The sequence below is a fragment of the Meles meles genome, chromosome 3 (genome assembly GCF_922984935.1).
Source record: "Meles meles chromosome 3, mMelMel3.1 paternal haplotype, whole genome shotgun sequence".
In the NCBI taxonomy this organism is placed as follows: Eukaryota; Metazoa; Chordata; class Mammalia; order Carnivora; family Mustelidae; genus Meles; species Meles meles.
The window spans coordinates 114184011-114203438 of record NC_060068.1 but is presented as its reverse complement, the minus strand read 5'-3'; positions in this window follow the sequence as shown (position 1 = coordinate 114203438).

Below are 19428 nucleotides of genomic sequence, written 5' to 3'. Positions count from 1 at the left end.
TTCCTCACCTCTCCCTATCCTGTGTTCATGTGTGTTTAAATTACCATCATGCACTTATTTTTAGTGAAAGAACTTAAAATATAAATTCAACAGTTGACCTTTATTTCTCTAAATTCTTTCCCAAATCCAATACTTAAATTTTTCCATTTGAGTTCAAATTACTCTTTAATAATTTCAGTTTAATTTGCTTTTTATTTTTTCATTTATTTGTTTTTAAGATTTTATTTATTCATTTGAGACAGATACACAGAAGAGAACATGAGCAGAGGGAGAGGCAGAAGGAGAAGCAGACTCCCCATTGAGCATGGAGCCCGACATGGGGCTCGATCTCAGAACCTCGGAAATTGGGACCTGAGCCAAAGGCAGACGCTCAACCATCTGAGCCATCCAGGCACCCCTGCTTTTTATTTTCGCTGCAGGACTAAGTAATTTAGCAGACAATAGGAAAACCCAATATAAGTTTAAGTACAGTGGATTCCAATTCATTGTTATTTGCCAGAATTGAATTCAATTTATAGTTACTTGCTAGAAATGATTTCTTATCTCAAAGTAAGAGATAAGCTTAACATTCTAAATGTTTTTATATGTATTTTGCAAATTATCAATTAATAAATGCTGAATGACTTGTTGCTATAATTACTAATTTTATGTGTCAACTTGACTGAGCCATTGTGCCCAGATATTTGGTCAAACATTCTGGATTCATAAAGGTGTTCCTTCAATGTGGTTAACATTTAAATCTGTTGACTTTGAGTAAAGCAGATAACCCTCCATATCGTGGGTGGACCTCATCCAACCATTTGAAGCCCTTAATTTTAAAAAGACTGACATCCGGGGCGCCTGGGTGGCTCAGTGGGTTAAGCCGCTGCCTTCGGCTCAGGTCATGATCTCAGGGTCCTGGGATCGAGCCCCGCATCAGGCTCTCTGCTCAGCAGGGGGCCTGCTTCCCTCTCTCTCTGCCTGCCTCTCTGCCTACTTATGATCTCTTTCTGTCAAGTAAATAAATAAAATCTTAAAAAAAAAAAAAAAAAGACTGACATCCTCTGATCAGGAAGGAATTTTGCCAGCAGACTGCCTTTGGACTGAGACAGCAGCTGTCCCTAGGTCTCTAGCCAGGCTATGCTGCAAATTTTGGACTTGCACCTCCTCAATCACATAAGCCACTTCCTTAACATCTATCTATATAGCTAGCTAACTATATATCAATCAGTCCATACATATCCAGATGATTTCTGTTTCTCTGGAGAATACTAATACATTTAATACATTTATCTACTTTAAATTGCCCTGTTAAAACCCCATCGTTTATAAAGGAGGAAAAATGTTTAGTGTAAGAGCTTAGTCACCAATGAATTTATTTTAGAAATGATAAGTACTGGGGCACCTGGTGACTCACTAGGCTAAGCCACTGCCTTCAACTCAGGTCATGATCTCAGGGTCCTGGGATTGAGCCCCGTGTCAGGCTCCTTGTACAGCAGGGAGCCTGCATCTCCCTCTCCCTCTAAGGCTCCCCCTGCTTGTGCGCTCGCTTGCTCTCTCTCTCTCTCTCTGTCTCTCTGCCTCTCTCTGTCAAATAAATAAATAGTCTTAAAAAAGAAGAAATGATAAATATTGATTGACAAAGAAACACACACACATTAAAATGAAATAGTGACAAAGACTAGTCTCTCTTCATTCCTACCCCTTAGGCACCACTGTTGACTAAGTTAGGATTTTTATGTTCAGCTCATTCAGCAGTGAACAGGCCATGGACCATTTGTCCTACTTTTGAAAAAGGCTCTAAGTTGTTTTTATTCTCAAATATGAGTAATGTATAGGCTTTTTCTAAAGAAAAAAATTACAAATATGTAATGTTTGACTATATTTCTTTTCTTTTTTTTATTATTTATTCATTTGAAAGACAGAGATCACAAGCAGGCAGAGAGGCAGGCAGAGAGAGAAGAAGGGAAGCAGGCTCCCTGCTGAGCAGAGAGCCCAATGTGGGGCCCTATCCCAGGACCCTGGGAACATGACCCGAGCCGAAGGCAGAGGCTTTAACTCACTGAGCCACCCAGGCACCCCATGTTTGACTATATTTCTTTAAGTTAGAGTAGTACTGGGACACCTGGGTGGCTCAGTCATTAAGTGTCCGCCTTCAGCTCAGGTCATGATCCCAGACTGCTGGGATCAGGCCACATCAGGCTCCCTGCTTGGTCAGAAGCCTGCTTCTCGACCCTTTCCCAATCCCCTTGCCTGTGTTCTCTCTTTCACTCTGTCTCTCTCTGTTAAATAAATAGATAAAATCTTTAAAAAAAATAAAAATTAAAAAATAAATTAGAATAGTACTTATATATGAACAAAATAGGAACAAACTTTGAAATTTTGTTTACTGATACATCCTAGCACTGAAAGTAGTGTTTGGTATATATTAACTATAGCCAATAGCCATCCATTCACTAGGAAAAGAATGAATGATTGCTCCTTGTTCTTATCTAGCTATAAAATCCAATGCAAATTTCACTATTAAATATATTAAAATAAATCTATTAAAGAGCACATGGGTGGCTTACTCAGTTAAGTGTCAGACTCTTGGTCCCAGCTCAGTCGTGATCTCAAGGTTGGTAGATTGAGCCCCATATCAGGCTCTGCACTGGGCATAAAGCCTGCTTAAGAATCTCTCCCCCTCCCTCTCCCTCTGCTCCTCCTACCCCGACCTCGCTCTTCCTCTCCAAAAAATAATAAATAAATAAATAAACAAACAAACAAATAGCAAACTGAAATATTTAATTATATTAATTTAATGTCATGCATAATATTATCTTATTACAATTAAGTGTATACCTTTTTTTTAATTGTTTACTTTTAGTTTGGATATGGTACTATTATGATTCAAAAACATTTAGCCTCACGGAAACCTAGGTAGTTCATTCAGTTGAGTGTGGGACTCTTAATTTTGGCTCAGGTCATGATCTCAGGGTTGTGAGATCAAGCCCCTCATTGAGACCTCTCTGGGACTCTGCACTCAGCAGGGAGTCTGAGATTCTTGCCTTCTGCCTCTCTCTTTGCCCCACACCCTGCTTGCACACACATGTGCTCTATCTCTAAAATAAATATATATTTTTAAAAAGTGTTTGGCTTCAGCCTTTTTATTAAAATCATGATGATTGAGTTCTACTCCAGTTTTTTCTCCTGAAAAATCTTCATTTACGTGGTGTTCTTCGGCCTTTGGTTTATATCAATGTGTTTTTATGTAATAGGTTCAGTGATGTGCTGATAAATATTTAGCTCTCTGCTCTCTAAAAAAAAAAAGGTGTATACATGTATATAATATACATGTATATGTAATATACATGTATGTACATAGGTTTAATATAAAACCTAATAATATAAAAGATGTGTACCACACATATTATTTATTATATATTCCATATAGCCACATGGCATGCCTTTCCATTTCTTTCTGTCTTCTTCAGTTTCTTTCATCTGTGTCTTACAGTTTTCAGTGTATAACTCTTTGGTTAAATTTTTTCCTAGGTATTTTATTGTTTTTGAGGCTATTGTAAATGTTTGTTTGCTTTATTTCTCTTTCAGATAGTTCATTGCTAGTGTATAGAGACACAACTGATTTTTTTTTTTTTGGCTGGTTTTATATCCTGCAATTTTACTGAATTGGTATTAGTTCTAACAGCCTCTCTACATGGCGGTCTACGTGGCTAACTTGAGCTTCCTTACAGCATGGTAATCTAATCGTAGTCAGACTTTGTGATGGCTAGTTTTCCCCAGAATGAATGAATCAAGGGGTAAAGTGCAAGTCTTCTTTGTCTTGACCTTGGAAGTCCCTCAACATCACTTCAGTTGAATTTTCTTGGTTAAACAGAGAGAGGGGAAGGGACTGTGGAAGGATGTGAACAATGGAAGTTGTGGTTCATTAGGGGGCCATATTTGGAGATTTGGCCATCCTACAGATATGGCTTTCTTGCTGTATTTTGATACGTTGGGCCTAAGACTAATCTCAAATTAAAATGAACATTAATGAAAAACAAACCCTGAGACTTGTAACACAACTTAGGTAATGACTTCTTATAGTCCTTCTAACAATTTTAGTTCCAAGTTGGTCTGTGTTTTCAGGGAATTAAGCAGTCTAGATCCAGGAAGCCAGACATACCAGAATTGGAAATGATCTAGAGGTTCTTATCCTCTCCTCATACTTTAAAGACAAGGAGACTAGGACCTGGATGAGTGACATGGTTACTCATAATACAGTTGTGACAGAACCACAAATAGTACTCAGGACACTAAATGTCCTTTCTTTTATATTTCTTGTTATTATGAATCAGCATCTTTGGGTAATAGTGTGTTCCCTATGGGAAGAACTTGTATTCATGTGAATATAGTAATGTGAATTTAGTTAGAGAATGGATTACTTGGTAATTTGAGCATAAATCTACTCCTTTTTTTCAACTGTTAAAATAGGGGCACCTGGGTGGCTCAGTGGGTTAAAAGCCTCTGTCTTCGGCTCAGGTCATGATCCCGGGTCCTGGGATTGAGCCCCCCGCATTGGGCTCTCTTCTCAGCACAGAGCTTTCTTCCTCCTCTCTCTCTCTGCCTGCCTCTCTGCCTACTTGTGATCTCTGTCTGTCAAATAAATAAGTAAAATCTTAAAAACAAATTTAAAAATAAACTGTTAAAATACTTTTTCATTACTTCACTTCACTTTGTGGTATGTTTCAAGGAATAAAGTTCTTGTTAACCATCAGTTTGTTCTCTATAGTTAAGAGTCTCTCTCTTGATTTGTCTCTTTTTTTTTCCTTTGCTCATTTGTTTTGTTTCTTAAATTCCACATGTGAATGAGATCCTGTAGTATTTGTCTTGTCTTTCTCTAACTGACTTATTTCGCTTAGCATTAGACTTTCTAGTTCCATCCATGTTGTTGCAAATGGCAATATTTCATTCTTTTTATTGGTGAATAATATTCCAGTGTGTGTGTGTGTGTGTGTCACATCTTCTTTATCCATTCACCAATCAGTGGACACTTGGGCTGCTTTCATACCTTGGTTACTGTAAATAATCCTGGTATAAACATAAGGGTACATGTAACCCTTTGAATTAGTGTTCTTGTATTCTTTGGGTAAATACCCAGTAGTGCCATTACTGAATCATAGGGTAGTTCTATTAATTTTTTGAGGAACCTCCATACTGCTTTCCAGAGTGGCTGCATCAGTTTGCCTTCTCACCAGCAGTGCAACAGAATTCCTTTTTCTTCCCATCATCACCAACACCTGCTGTTTCTTGTGTTTCTGATTTTAGCCTTATTGACAAGTGTGAAGTGATATCTCATTGTAGCTTGGTTTACATTTCCCTGAAAATGAATGATACTGAGCATCTTTTCTTGTGCCTGTTGGCCACCTGGGTGTCTTCTTTAGAGAAATGTCTGTTCATGTATTCTGTCCATTTTGTAACTGGGTTATTTGTTTTTTGGGTATTGAGTTGTATCAGCTTTTTCTATATTTTGGGTACTATCCCTTTTTGGATATGGCATTTGCTTATATCTTCTCCCATTCTGTAGACTGCCTTTTAGTTTTCTTGATTGTTTCCGTTGCTGTGCAGAAGCTTTTTATTTTAATGTATTCCCAATAGTTTATTTTTGCTTTTATTTTCTTTTCCTCAGGAGACACATCTAGAAGGATGTTGCTTCAGCCCATGTGAAAGCAATTACTGCATAGAGATTGCTCTTCTGGGATCTTTATAGTATCAGGTCTTTAATCCATTTTGAGTTTATTTTTGTATATGGTTTAAGAAAGTGCTCCATTTTCATTCTTTCACTGTCCAACACAATTTGTTAAAGAGGCTGTCTTTTTACCATTGCATATTCTTGCCTCCTTTGTTGAAAACTAATTGACCATATAATTGTGGATCCGTTTCTGGGTTTCTGTTCTTTTTTTTTTTTTTTTTTTTTCAGCGTAACAGTATTCATTGTTTTTGCACAACACCCAGTGCTCCAAGCAATACGTGCCCTCCCTATTACCCACCACCTGTTCCCCCAACCTCCCACCCCCGACCCTTCAAAACCCTCAGGTTGTTTTTCAGAGTCCATAGTCCCTTATGGTTCACCTCCCCTTCCAGTTTTTTTTTTATAAACATATAATGTATTTTTATCCCCAGAACAGGTCTGTGAATCGCCAGGTTTACACTCTTCACAGCACTCACGATAGCACATACCGTCCCCAATGTTCATAACCCAATCCCCCTCTCTAAACCCCACCTCCCCCCAACAACCCCCAGTTTGTTTTGTGAGATTAAGAGTCATTTATGGTTTGTCTCCCTCCCAATCCCATCTTGTTTCATTTATTCTTCTCCTATCCCCCTAACCCCCATGTTGCATCTCCATGTCCTCATATCAGGGAGATCATATGATAGTTATCTTTCTCCGATTGACTTATATCACTAAGCATGATACCCTCTAGTTCCATCCACGTCGTCACAAATGGCAAGATTTCATTTCTTTTGATGGCTGCATAGTATTCCATTGTGTATATATACCACCTCTTCTTTATCCCTTCATCTGTTGATGGACATCTAGGTTCTTTCCATAGTTTGGCTATTGTAGACATTGCTGCTATAAACATTCGGGTACACGTGCCACTTCGGATCACTACGTTTGTATCTTTCGGGTAAATACCCAGTAGTGCAATTGCTGGGTCATAGGGTAGTTCTATTTTCAACATTTTGAGGAACCTCCATGCTGTTTCCCAGAGTGGTTGCACCAGCTTGCATTCCCACCAACAGTGTAGGAGGGTTCCCCTTTCTCTGCAACCTCGCCAGCATCTGTCATTTCCTGACTTGTTAATTTTAGCCATTCTGACTGGTATGAGGTGATATCTCATTATGGTTTTGATTTGTATTTCCCTGATGCCTAGTGACATGGAGTACTTTTTCATGTGTCTGTTGGCCATCTGGATGTCTTCTTTGCAGAAATGTCTGTTCATGTCCTCTGCCCATTTCTTGATTGGATTGTTTGTTCTTTGGGTGTTGAGTTTGCTAAGTTCCTTATAGATTTTGGACACTAGCCCTTTATCTGATATGTCGTTTGCAAATATCTTCTCCCATTCTGTCATTTGTCTTTTGGTTTTGTTAACTGTTTCCTTTGTTGTGCAAAAGCTTTTGATCTTGATGAAATCCCAATAGTTCATTTTGCCCTTGCTCCCCTTGTCTTTGCTGATGTTCCTAGGAGGATGTTGCTGCAGCTGAGGTCCATGAGGTTGCTGCCTGTGTTCTCCTCAAGGATTTTGATGGATTCCTTTCTCACATTGAGGTCCTTTATCCATTTGAGTCTATTTTCATGTGTGGTGTAAGGAAGTGGTCCAATTTCATTTTTCTGCATGTGGCTGTCCAATTTTCCCAGCACCATTTATTGAAGAGGCTGTCTTTTTTCCATTGGACATTCTTTCCTGCTTTGTTGAAGATTAGTTGACCATAGAGTTGAGGGTCGATTTCTGGGCTCTCTATTCTGTTCCATTGATCTATATGTCTGTTTTTGTGCCAGTACCATGCTGTCTTGATGATGACAGCTTTGTAATAGAGCTTGAGGTCCAGAATTGTGATGCCACCAACTTTGGCTTTCTTTTTCAATATTCCTTTGGCTATTCGAGGTCTTTTCCAGTTCCATATAAATTTTAGGATTATTTGTTCCATTTCTTTGAAAAAAATGGATGGTATTTTGATAGGGATTGCATGAAATGTGTAGATTGCTTTAGGTAGCATGGACATTTTCACAATATTTATTCTTCCAATCCAGGAGCATGGAACATTTTTCCCATTCTTTGTGTCTTCCTCAATTTCTTTCATGAGTACTTTATAGTTTTCTGCGTATAGATTCTTAGCCTCTTTGGTTAGGTTTATTCCTAGGTATCTTATAGTTTTGGGTGCAATTGTAAATGGGATTGACTCCTTAATTTCTCTTTCTTCTCTCTTGTTGTTGGTGTACAGAAATACAACTGATTTCTGTGCATTGATTTTATATCCTGAGACTTTACTGAATTCCTGTACAAGTTCTAGCAGTTTGGGAGTGGAGTCTTTTGGGTTTTCCACATAATAGTATCATATCATCTGCAAAGAGTGATAGCTTGACTTCTTCTTTGCCTATTTGGATGCCTTTAATTTATTTTTGTTGTCTGATTGCTGAGGCTAGGACTTCTAGTACTATGTTGAATAGCAGTGGTGATAATGGACATCCCTGCCGTGTTCCTGACCTTAGCGGAAAACCTTTCAGTTTTTCTCCATTGAGAATGATATTTGCGGTGGGTTTTTTATAGATGGCTTTGATAATATTAAGGTATGTGCCCTCTATCCCTACACTTTGAAGAGTTTTGATCAGGAAAGGATGCTGTACTTTGTCAAATGCTTTTTCAACATCTATTGAGAGTATCATATGGTTCTTGTTCTTTCTTTTATTAATGTGTTGTATCACATTGATTGATTTGCGGATGTTGAACCAACCCTGCAGCCCTGGAGTAAATCCCACTTGATCGTGGTGAATAATCCTTTTAATGTACTGTTCAATCCTATTGGCTAGTATTTTGGTGAGAATTTTTGCATCTGTGTTCATCAAGGATATTGGTCTGTAGTTCTCTTTTTTGGTGGGATCCTTGTCTGGTTTTGGGATCAAGGTGATGCTGGTCTCATAAAATGAGTTTGGAAGTGTTCCTTCCATTTCTATTTTTGGAACAGTTTCAGGAGAATAGGAATTAGTTCTTCTTTAAATGTTTGGTAGAATTCCCCTGGGAAGCCGTCTGGCGCTGGGCTTTTGTTTGTTTGGAGATTTTTGATGACTGTTTCAATCTCCTTACTGGTTATGGGCCTGTTCAGGTTTTCTATTTCTTCCTGGTTCAGTTGTGGTAGTTTTTATGTCTCTAGGAATGCATTCATTTCTTCCAGATTGTCCAATTTGTTGGCGTAGAGTTGCTCATAGTATGTTCTTATAATTGTCTGTATTTCTTTGATGTTAGTTGTGATCTCTCCTCTTTCATTCATGATTTTATTTATTTGGGTCCTTTCTCTTTTCTTTTTGATGAGTCTGGCCAGGGGTTTATCAATCTTATTGATTCTTTCAAAGAACCAGCTCCTAGTTTCATTGATTTGTTTTATTGTTTTTTTGGTTTCTATTTCATTGATTTCTGCTCTGATCTTTATGATTTCTCTTCTCCTGCTGGGTTTAGGGTTTCTTTCTTGTTCTTTCTCCAGTTCCTTCAGGTGTAGGGTTAGGTTGTGTACTTAAGACCTTTCTTGTTTCTTGAGAAAGGCTTGTACCGCTATATATTTTCCTCTCAGGACTGCCTTTGCTGTGTCCCACAGATTTTGAACCATTGTGTTTTCATTACCATTTGTTTCCATGAATTTTTTCAATTCTTCTTTAATTTCCTGGTTGACCCATTCATTCTTTAGAAGGATGCTGTGTAGTCTCCATGTATTTGGGTTCTTTCCAGCTTTCCTCTTGTGATTGAGTTCTAGCTTCAGAGCATTGTGGTCTGAAAATATGCAGGGAATGATCCTAATCTTTTGATACCAGTTGAGACCTGATTTGTGACCCAGGATGTGATCTCTTCTGGAGAATGTTCCATGTGCACTAGAGAAGAATGTGTATTCTGTTGCTTTGGGATGAAATGTTCTGAATATATCTGTGATGTCCATCTGGTCCAGTGTCATTTAAGGCCTTTATTTCCTTATTGATCTTTTGCTTGGATGATCTGTCCATTTCAGTGAGGGGAGTGTTAAAGTCCCCTACTATTATTGTATTATTATTGATGTGTTTCTTTGATTTTGTTATTAATTGGTTGATATAGTTGGCTGCTCCCACGTTAGGGACATAGATATTTAAAATTGTTAGATCTTCTTGTTGGACAGACCCTTTGAGTATGATATAGTGTCCTTCCTTATCTCTTATTATAGTCTTTGGCTTAAAGGCTAATTGATCTGATATAAGGATTGCCACCCCAGCTTTCTTCTGATGCCCATTAGCATGGTAAATTGTTTTCCACCCCCTCACTTTTTTTTTTCTTTTTAAAGATTTTTATTTATTTATTTGAGAGACAGTGAGAGACAACATGAGAGGGGAGAGGGTCAGAGGGAGAAGCAGACTCCCTATGGAGCTGGGATCCCAATGTGGGACTCGATCCCGGAACTCCAGGATCACAACCTGAGCTAAAGGCAGTTGCTTAACCATTAGAGGCACCCAGGTGCCCTGTTCTAGCATTTTTTAATAAAGAAAGGCCAGAATGAAACATAATAAATTTTACACTTTTAGTAGTTACAGCGATATAAAGCAATTGGGAAATTTCCAGAATCAAGTGATTTTTATTTTTATCATATTCATAGCTTAAGCTAAATCTCCTTCACCTGCCTGAATCCCAATACATTCAGAGTAGGCTAGATATCACTTCGTTCTATACTAGGAAAGTCTCCTTAACTTCATGCAACATTATGACAAAAAGAGTATCAGCAATCAAGGCACCCCCTCACTTTAAATCTGGAGGTGTCTTCGCGTCTAAAATGAGTTTCTTGTAGGCAACATATAGATGGGTTTTGTTTTTTTATCCATTCTGATACCCTGTGTGTTTTGATTGGGGCATTTAGCCCATTAACATTCAGGGTAACTATTGAGAGATATGAATTTAGTGCCATTATTAGCCTGTAAGGTGACTGTTATGTATATTGTCTCTGTTCCTTTCTGATCTACTACTTTTAGGGTCTCCCTTTGCTTAGAGGACCCCTTTCAATATTTCCTGTAGAGCTGGTTTGGTGTTTGCAAATTCTTTCAGTTTTTGTTTGTCCTGGAAGGTTTTTATCTCTCCTTCTATTTTCAATGATAGCCTAGCTGGATAGAGTATTCTTGGCTGCATGTTTTTCTCGTTTAGTGCTCTGAATATATCATGCCAGCTCTTTCTGGCCTGCCAGGTCTCTGTGGATAAGTCTGCTGCCAATCTAATATTTTTACCATTGTATGTTACAGACTTCTTTTCCCAGACTGCTTTTAGGATTTTCTCTTTGTCACTAAGACTTGTCAATTTTACTATTAGGTGACGGGGTGTGGACCTATTCTTGTTGACTTTGAGGGGGGTTCTCTGCATCTCCTGGATTTTGATGCTTGTTCCCTTTGCCATATTAGGGAAATTCTCTCCAATAATTCTCTCCAATAGACCTTCTGCTCCCCTCTCTGTTTCTTCTTCTTCTGGAATCCCAATTATTCTAATGTTGTTTCATCTTAGGGTGTCACTTATCTCTCAAATTCTCCCCTCGTGGTCCAGTAGCTGTTTGTCCCTCTTTTGCTTGGCTTTTTTATTCTCTGTCATTTGGTCTTCTTTTTTTTTTTTTTAAGATTTTATTTATTTGACAGAGAGAAATCACAAGAGAGGCAGGCAGAGAGAGAGGAAGGGATGCAGGCTCTCCGCTGAGCAGAGAGCCCGATGCGGGACTCGATCCCAGGACCCTGAGATCATGACCTGAACCGAAGGCAGCGGCCTAACCCACTGAGCCACCCAGGCGCCCCATCATTTGGTCTTCTATATCACTAATTCTTTCTTCTGCCTCATTTATCCTAGCAGTGAGAGCCTCCATTTTTGATTGCACCTCATTAATAGCTTTTTTGATTTCAACTTGGTTAGATTTTAGTTCTTTAATTTCTCCAGAAAGGGCTTTTATATCTCCAGAGAGGGTTTCTCTAATATCTTCCATGCCTTTTTCAAGTCCGGCTAGAAGTTCAGAATCATCATTCTGAACTCTTGATCTGACATATTACCAATGTCTGTGTTGATTAGGTCCCTAGCCTTTGGTACTGCCTCTTGTTCTTTTGTTTGTGGTGATTTTTTCCGCCTTGTCATTTTGTCCAGATAAGAGGATATGAAGGAGCAAATAAAATACTAAAAGGGTGGCAAAGACCCCAGAAAAATGCGCTGTAACCAAATCAGAAGAGACCCCAAATTGTGGGGGGGGGGGGGGAGAATGGGGATAAAAAGAGGTTCATAAAAAAAAAAGAAAAATATTTAAAAAATAAAACAAATAAAGAAAAAATATAAAAAAGAAAGAAAAAATATATATTTTAGATAAAGTAGTCAAAAAACGTTAAAAAAGAAAAGGGTAAAAGTTTTTAAAAATTTAGAAGAAGAAAAAAGAAAGAAAAAAAATTGAAAAAAGAAAAAAAAATTGAATTAACCACAAGACTAAAGAATCATGGGGAGAAAGCCATGAGTTCCGTGCTTTGCTTTCTCCTCCTCTGGAATTCCGCTGCTTTCTTAGGAATTGAACCTGCTTTCCTTGATAGATGAACTTCGACCTGGCTGGATATTTTGTTGATCTTCTGGGGGAGGGGCCTGTTGTAGTGACTCTCAAGTGTCTTTGCCTGAGGTGGGATTGCACCGCCCTTACCAGGGGCCGGACTAAGTAATCCGTTCGGGTTCGCTTTTGGGAGCCTCTGTTCCCTGAACACTTTCCGTAGAGTTCTGGAGGACGGGAATGAAAATGGCGGCCTCCTAGTCTCCGGCCCGGAGGAGCTGAGAGCCCGGGGCCCCACTCCTCAGTGCGCCCCCAGAGGATAGCACCCAATCACTCCCGTATCCCCAGCCTCTAGCCGCGCTCCGAGCTCACCCAGCCCACAACCAGTTCAAGGTAACCCCGAGCTGAGAGTTCAGTCCTCGGCTCTGTCTCTGTAGCCGGCTTCTCTGTTCTAATACCTGCGAGCTCTGCGACACTCTGACACCCCCGATCCTTCTGTGACCCTGCGGGACCTGGGGCCATGCTGACCCCGCGTGGGCTTCACCCCGGTTTTAACCTGTGGAGCAATGTCCCTCAGTGGGACAGACTTTTAAAAGTCCTGATTTTGTGCTCCGTTGCTCTGCCGCTTGCCGGGAGCCGGCCCCTCCTCCCGCGGTCTATCTTCTCGTCGTTTTAGATTCACTTCTCCGCCAGTCCTGCCTTTCAGAAAGTGGTTGATTTTCTGTTTCTAGAATTGCTGTTCTTCTTCTCTTCGATCTCCTGTTGGATTTGTAGGTGTTTGCAATGTTTAGATAAGCTATTGAGCTGATATCCTGCTACCTGATGTAGTCTCAGCCTGCTACTTCTCCGCCATCTTGACTCCTCCTCTGGGTTTCTGTTCTATTCTACTGATCTATGTTTCTATATTTAAGCCAGTACTATACTGTTTTAATTACTGCTGCTTTGTAATATAACTTAATATCTGGAATTGTGATACCTCCAGTTATGTTTTTCTTTTTCAAGATTGCTTTGGCTTTTTGGGGCTTTTGTGGTTTTATACAAATTTTAGGATTGTTTATTCTACTTCTATGAAAAATGCTGATGGTATTTTGATAGAGATTGCATTAAATCTGTAGATTGCTTTGGGTAGTGTAGACATTTTGATACTATCTGTTCTTTTAAACCATGAGCATGTGATGTCTTTCCATATCTTTGTGTCATCTTCAATTTCTTTCATCAGTGTTTTATATTTTTCAGAGTAGAGGTCTGACACCTCTTTGGTTAAGTCTATTCCTAGATATTTTATGGTTTTGATACATTTGTAAGTAGGATTATTTTCTTAATTTTAATTTTTTGCTGCTTTATTATTAGTATTAGGGATGCCACAGATTTCTGTACAGAGATTTTATACCCCGTGACTTTACTGAATTCATCTATCAGTTCTAGTAGTTTTCTGGGAGTATCTTTAGTGTTTTCTATATGTAATATCATCCCATGCATATAGAGAGAGCTTAATTTATTCCTTACCAATTTGGTTGCCTTTTATATCTTTCTGTTGACTAATTGCTATGGCTAGCACTTCCAGTATTATGTTGAATAAAAGTGCTTAGTGTGGACATCCTTGTCTTGTTCTTGACCTTAGGGGGTAAAAATGTCAGTTTTTATCCATTGAGTATGATGTTGGCAATGGCAGTTTCATATCAGGCCTTTATTATGTTGAGATATGTTTCCTCTAGACCTACTTTGCAGAGGGTTTTTATTATACAGGGATGTTGTACTTTGTCAAGTGTTTTTTCTGCATTTGTTGAAATGATCATATGGTTTTTATCCTTTCTCTTATTGATGTGACACATCATCTTGTTTGTTTTGTCAATATTGAACCACCCTTGCATCCCCAAAATAAATCCTCCTTGATCATGGTGTATGATTTTTGTAATGTACTGTTGGGTAAAATATAGTTTTAATACATGGTTTATGGTTGAAAACCCAGGGACCAAGCCATTTCAAAGTAGTGAGTCCAAAAGGTACTTGGGAATAACTTTTGGATCTCACTTCATGGTATTCAAATGGATGTTGGAACTGCCAGGGGAACATAAGGATGGTTGGTATAGAGGATGAGAAATAACTGGACCATTATAGGCCTGATACTTCTAAGAAATCTGGTCTTATTTTTAAAATATAAATCTCTATTAATTTCCTCTAAAATTTTTGTAAAAGGAACAATGTGGATGACAATGGTGGTTATGTGGGCAGTAAGTGAATTCCAGGGTTCTTTGGGAGTTCGGATGCCACGTGTTGGTGGTTCCCAAATTCAGAGCAGGAAGGTATGCTGAGCCACTAAAGCTCAGCTACTCATCAGGTATGAGGTTGTTCTGGTAGGAGATAATCCTGTCTGGTATCCAGAAACAGCTGGGGGCCATATGGGACTGATAATGCTTCCTGGAGCCTAATTCCTGGGAGCTTCTGTGCTCAGGAGACAAGGCATATGCTTTGTCCTACTTTTGGCCTCCATCTAGGATCAAGTTAATTCCTGCCTACATTTTTTTTTTCCTGTTCAGTGCCCTTTCTTCTACCTACTCAAACTTCATACAGCCTTCAATGCCATTTTTAAGTCCCACGTAGCTTTCCTGACAATTCCAGCCTGCCCTGGCATCACAACTCTCAAGTTTATTTCACCTGCTAGGTTGTTCAGAAAAATATTGGAGTGACTTTTTCACCTGGGTTAATAATTTGCTGTGTATCGGTGGTTTGCCTCAGTGGCTTCACATTAGAATCATCTGCGGAGATTTGAAAAACCCTTATGCCCAGACTGTAACCCAGATCAATTAAATCAGAATCTCTGGAGATGAAGACATCTGCCCATCCTCCCCATACTGCCCATCCTGCTGCATTTATTTTCATCTTCCCAGATGATTCCAGTGTGCAACCAAATTTGCAACCACTGCTATACCTATACTGTCTAATTTCTAAGAGGGTAGAAGTGACAGTTAAACTCCTTTTATATGCCTTGGGTTCATAACACAGGTTTGGTCACACAATGGGGACTTAGAAACATTGATGCTTTGTTCTCGGCTGGGAGAACCCAGTGCCCACATGTGTCCCGATTAAGTATATGGTCACAATCCAGATAGGCAATCTATGAAGGTTTAGTATTGCAGACTTGGGATTCATATCTGGACTAAAATCCTGACTGTGGTACTGTATCAGTATTTGGTTTTCTATTTCTTCCTGGTTCAGTTGTGGTAGTTTATATGTCTCTAGGAATGCATCCATTTCTTCCAGATTGTCCAATTTGTTGGCGTAGAGTTGCTCATAGTATGTTCTTATAATTGTCTGTATTTCTTTGATGTTAGTTGTGATCTCTCCTCTTTCATTCATGATTTTATTTATTTGGGTCCTTTCTCTTTTCTTTTTGATGAGTCTGGCCAGGGGTTTATCAATCTTATTGATTCTTTCAAAGAACCAGCTCCTAGTTTCATTGATTTGTTTTATTGTTTTTTTTGGTTTCTATTTCATTGATTTCTGCTCTGATCTTTATGATTTCTCTTCTCCTGCTGGGTTTAGGGTTTCTTTCTTGTTCTTTCTCCAGCTCCTTTACACGTAGGGTTAGGTTGTGTACTTGAGACCTTTCTTGTTTCTTGAGAAAGGCTTGTACCGCTATATATTTTCCTCTCAGGACTGCCTTTGCTGTGTCCCACAGATTTTGAACCATTGTGTTTTCATTATCATTTGTTTCCATGAATTTTTTCAATTCTTCTTTAATTTCCTGGTTAACCCATTCATTCTTTAGAAGGATGCTGTTTAGTCTCCATGTATTTGGGTTCTTTCCAGCTTTCCTCTTGTGATTGAGTTCTAGCTTCAGAGCATTGTGGTCTGAAAATATGCAGGGAATAATCCTAATCTTTTGATACCGGTTGAGACCTGATTTGTGACCCAGGATGTGATCTATTCTGGAGAATGTTCCATGTGCACTAGAGAAGAATGTGTATTCTGTTGCTTTGGGATGAAATGTTCTGAATATATCTGTGATGTCCGTCTGGTTCAGTGTGCCATTGAAGGCCTTTATTTCCTTGTTGATCTTTTGCTTGGATGATCTGTCCATTTCAGTGAGGGGAGTGTTAAAGTCCCCTACTATTATTGTATTATTATTGATGTGTTTCTTTGATTTTGTTATTAATTGGTTGATATAGTTGGCTGCTCCCACGTTAGGGGCATAGATATTTAAAATTGTTAGATCTTCTTGTTGGACAGACCCTTTGAGTAGGATATAGTGTCACTAAAAGTAGTAGATCAGAAAGGTACAGAGACAATATACAGTAACAGTCACCTTACAGGCTAATAATGGCACTAAATTCATATCTCTCAATAGTTACCCTGAATGTTAATGGGCTAAATGCCCCAATCAAAAGACACAGGGTATCAGAATGGATAAAAAAACAAAACCCATCAGTATGTTGCCTACAAGAAACTCATTTTAGACGCGAAGACACCTCCAGATTTAAAGTGAGGGGGTGGAAAACAATTTACCATGCTAATGGGCATCAGAAGAAAGCTGGGGTGGCAATCCTTATATCAGATCAATTAGATTTTAAGCCAAAGACTGTATCAGTATTTGAATTGAGCTTGGACAGTTGGCTTGAATTCTTTGTTCTTTAGCTTACCCATCTGTAAAATGGGGTAAATGATATTACTAACTTCATAGGATTTTTTTGCATACTTTTAATGTATAAGTGACTTAGAAAAGCTTCTGACGTTTAATAAGCCCTAAACAAATCTTAGCTACTCTTATTATTCTGGCATAAGAAGGCTTCTATTCCTTTTTTCCTATGTTATTTAATACTTATTTTCCTTGTGGCAACTCAATAGCTAAGCTGGTTAGGTATCTGCCTTCAGCTCAGGTCATAATTCCAGGGTGCTAGGATTGAAGCTTCTGTCACTCGGCTCCCTACTCAGCAGCCCTCTTCTCTCTCTCCTTCTGCCTCTCCCTCCACTCAAGCTGTCTCACATTCACACTGTCAAATAAATAAAATCATTTTTAAAAATACTTATTGTCCTTCAAAGCTTGAGAAAATAACAAAACAAGAATTACAATGATAATATGTATAACAAAAAATCTTCATTGTAGTTTCCAATTTCAAAAGAAAAACCAGAAGAAATAAAACTAGACTATATTTGTTCCCTATGAATTACAAACACACTAATAAATCAATCAGTGAAATTGTTCGCCCTTATAAGATTGTCCTGAGAAGCACTGATGAGCAATAAGTAAACCTCAAAAATGACATTTTATGACAGCTTCTGACTTTTCTACTTTTTCCCAAAGTAGCATCATCTACTTCCTGTGGTCTGCAGCTACCATAATCTAAAAGGAACTACTAACAAAATTCATAAGAAAAATGAATAATAATACTGAACCAATACATCTTGGCACATTTCAATGGAGTCACTTCTTACTGAAGTTCTTAGTGAAGTCAGTTAAAATGCCATTGACTTCCAGGGAATTTGTCATTAGGACAGACACTACCTGGTTTGAATTTGTTATCAAAGAAGGTTTATAGATGGGAATATTGGGTGTATGCATTCATATTTCTCTCTGAATATGTTCTGTATAATTACAGTAATTCCTTCCTTCTTTTTTTTTTGTTTTTTTTTTGCAAACCCTCTGCCCCAGCTTAAGTATTATTTTAAATTTTTTAAAATTTTCATTCCAGTATGGTTAACATACATTGTTATATTAATTTCAGGTGTACAGTAATTAATTCAGCAATGTTATACAGTATTCCATGCTCATCATTTTTTTCTTTGTTTTGCTTCTTAAATTCCACGTCTGAGTGAAATCATATTGTATTTGTCTTTTTTGACAAACTTATTTCCCTTAGCATTATATTCTCTGGCTCGATTCATGTCATTATAAATGGCAAGATTTCATTCTTTTTATGGCTGAGTAATATTTCATTATATACATATATGGATATATTACACATATTCTTTAATCCATTCCTCTATCTATAGTAATTTCTAAAGAAACACTATAAAAAATAAAGTAACAGTATAATTAAGACACTAAATCTGAAATGGGGTGCTTTTTAAAAAAAATTTCTGTTTAAATTGCAGTCAGTTAACATGCAGTATAACACTAGTTTCAGGTGTACAATATAGTGATTCAGCACTTCTATACATCAAATGGTACTCATCATAACAAATGCACTTCTTAATCCCCATCATCTGTTTAATCCATCCTCCTACCCACCTCCTCTCTGGTAACCATTAGTTTGTTCTGTATAGTTAAGAGTTTGTTCCTTGGTTTGCCTCTCTCTTTTTTTTCTGAAATGGGGTGCTTTTGAGAACAATAGGAAACATTATTAGTTGTTAAACCACAATAACAGATCTAGAGTACCCCAGACCTAGAATTTACAGTCATCCTGACTGTGGTCACCAAGAAACATCAATTCCAGGGGCACCTGGGTGACTCAGCTGGTTAAGCATCACCTTCAGCTCAGGTCATGATCTCCCAGTCCTGGGAATCATCCCTGCTCAGTGGGAAGTCTGTTTCTCCCTGATTGCTGTCCTTTTCCCTGCTTATGTGCTCATTTTCCCTCTCTCTCTCTCAAATAAATTTAAAAAATTAAAAAAAAAAAGAAAAGAAACACCAAATCCATTAATGATAGAAGGAAGATGTTAAAGCTTACGAGGTTTTTCCCTCTCTGTTTCCCCATGTGGCTGAAGCTTTTAATACCTCTGGCAATGAGAGGCTGCTTAACACTATAGATAAGTACTTCTCACTATTGGGCATGAGTTTGAAAAAATGAGAGTTGTACCAACTCTATGGAGTTCAAAGTTAAAATACTTTTCTTTAAAGGGAAATACATTTTACAAGAAGGGTGTTATTCATCTTCATTTGTAATGAAGTACCTAGTAGCTATATCTATGTCTGTATCTCTGTTTTTATCATGATCTAGCTGTCTGTTTTTCCTCAGCCTATATAGACTGAAATTTCTGCTTGAGGCCTGAACTTTCTCACTACTTAGGAAGAACTACTCTTCAGTGATAGGCCAAAAAGAAATTCAAAGTACGTACTACAGTAAGGGGGGAAATCATGTTAGAAGTTTTCCCCCAGAATTTTTCTGTGGTTTGACAGTGATAGCACACAATTACTTTTAAATATTATTCCACATCCCCCTGGATCCTTCTGCAATGCTTTGGTTT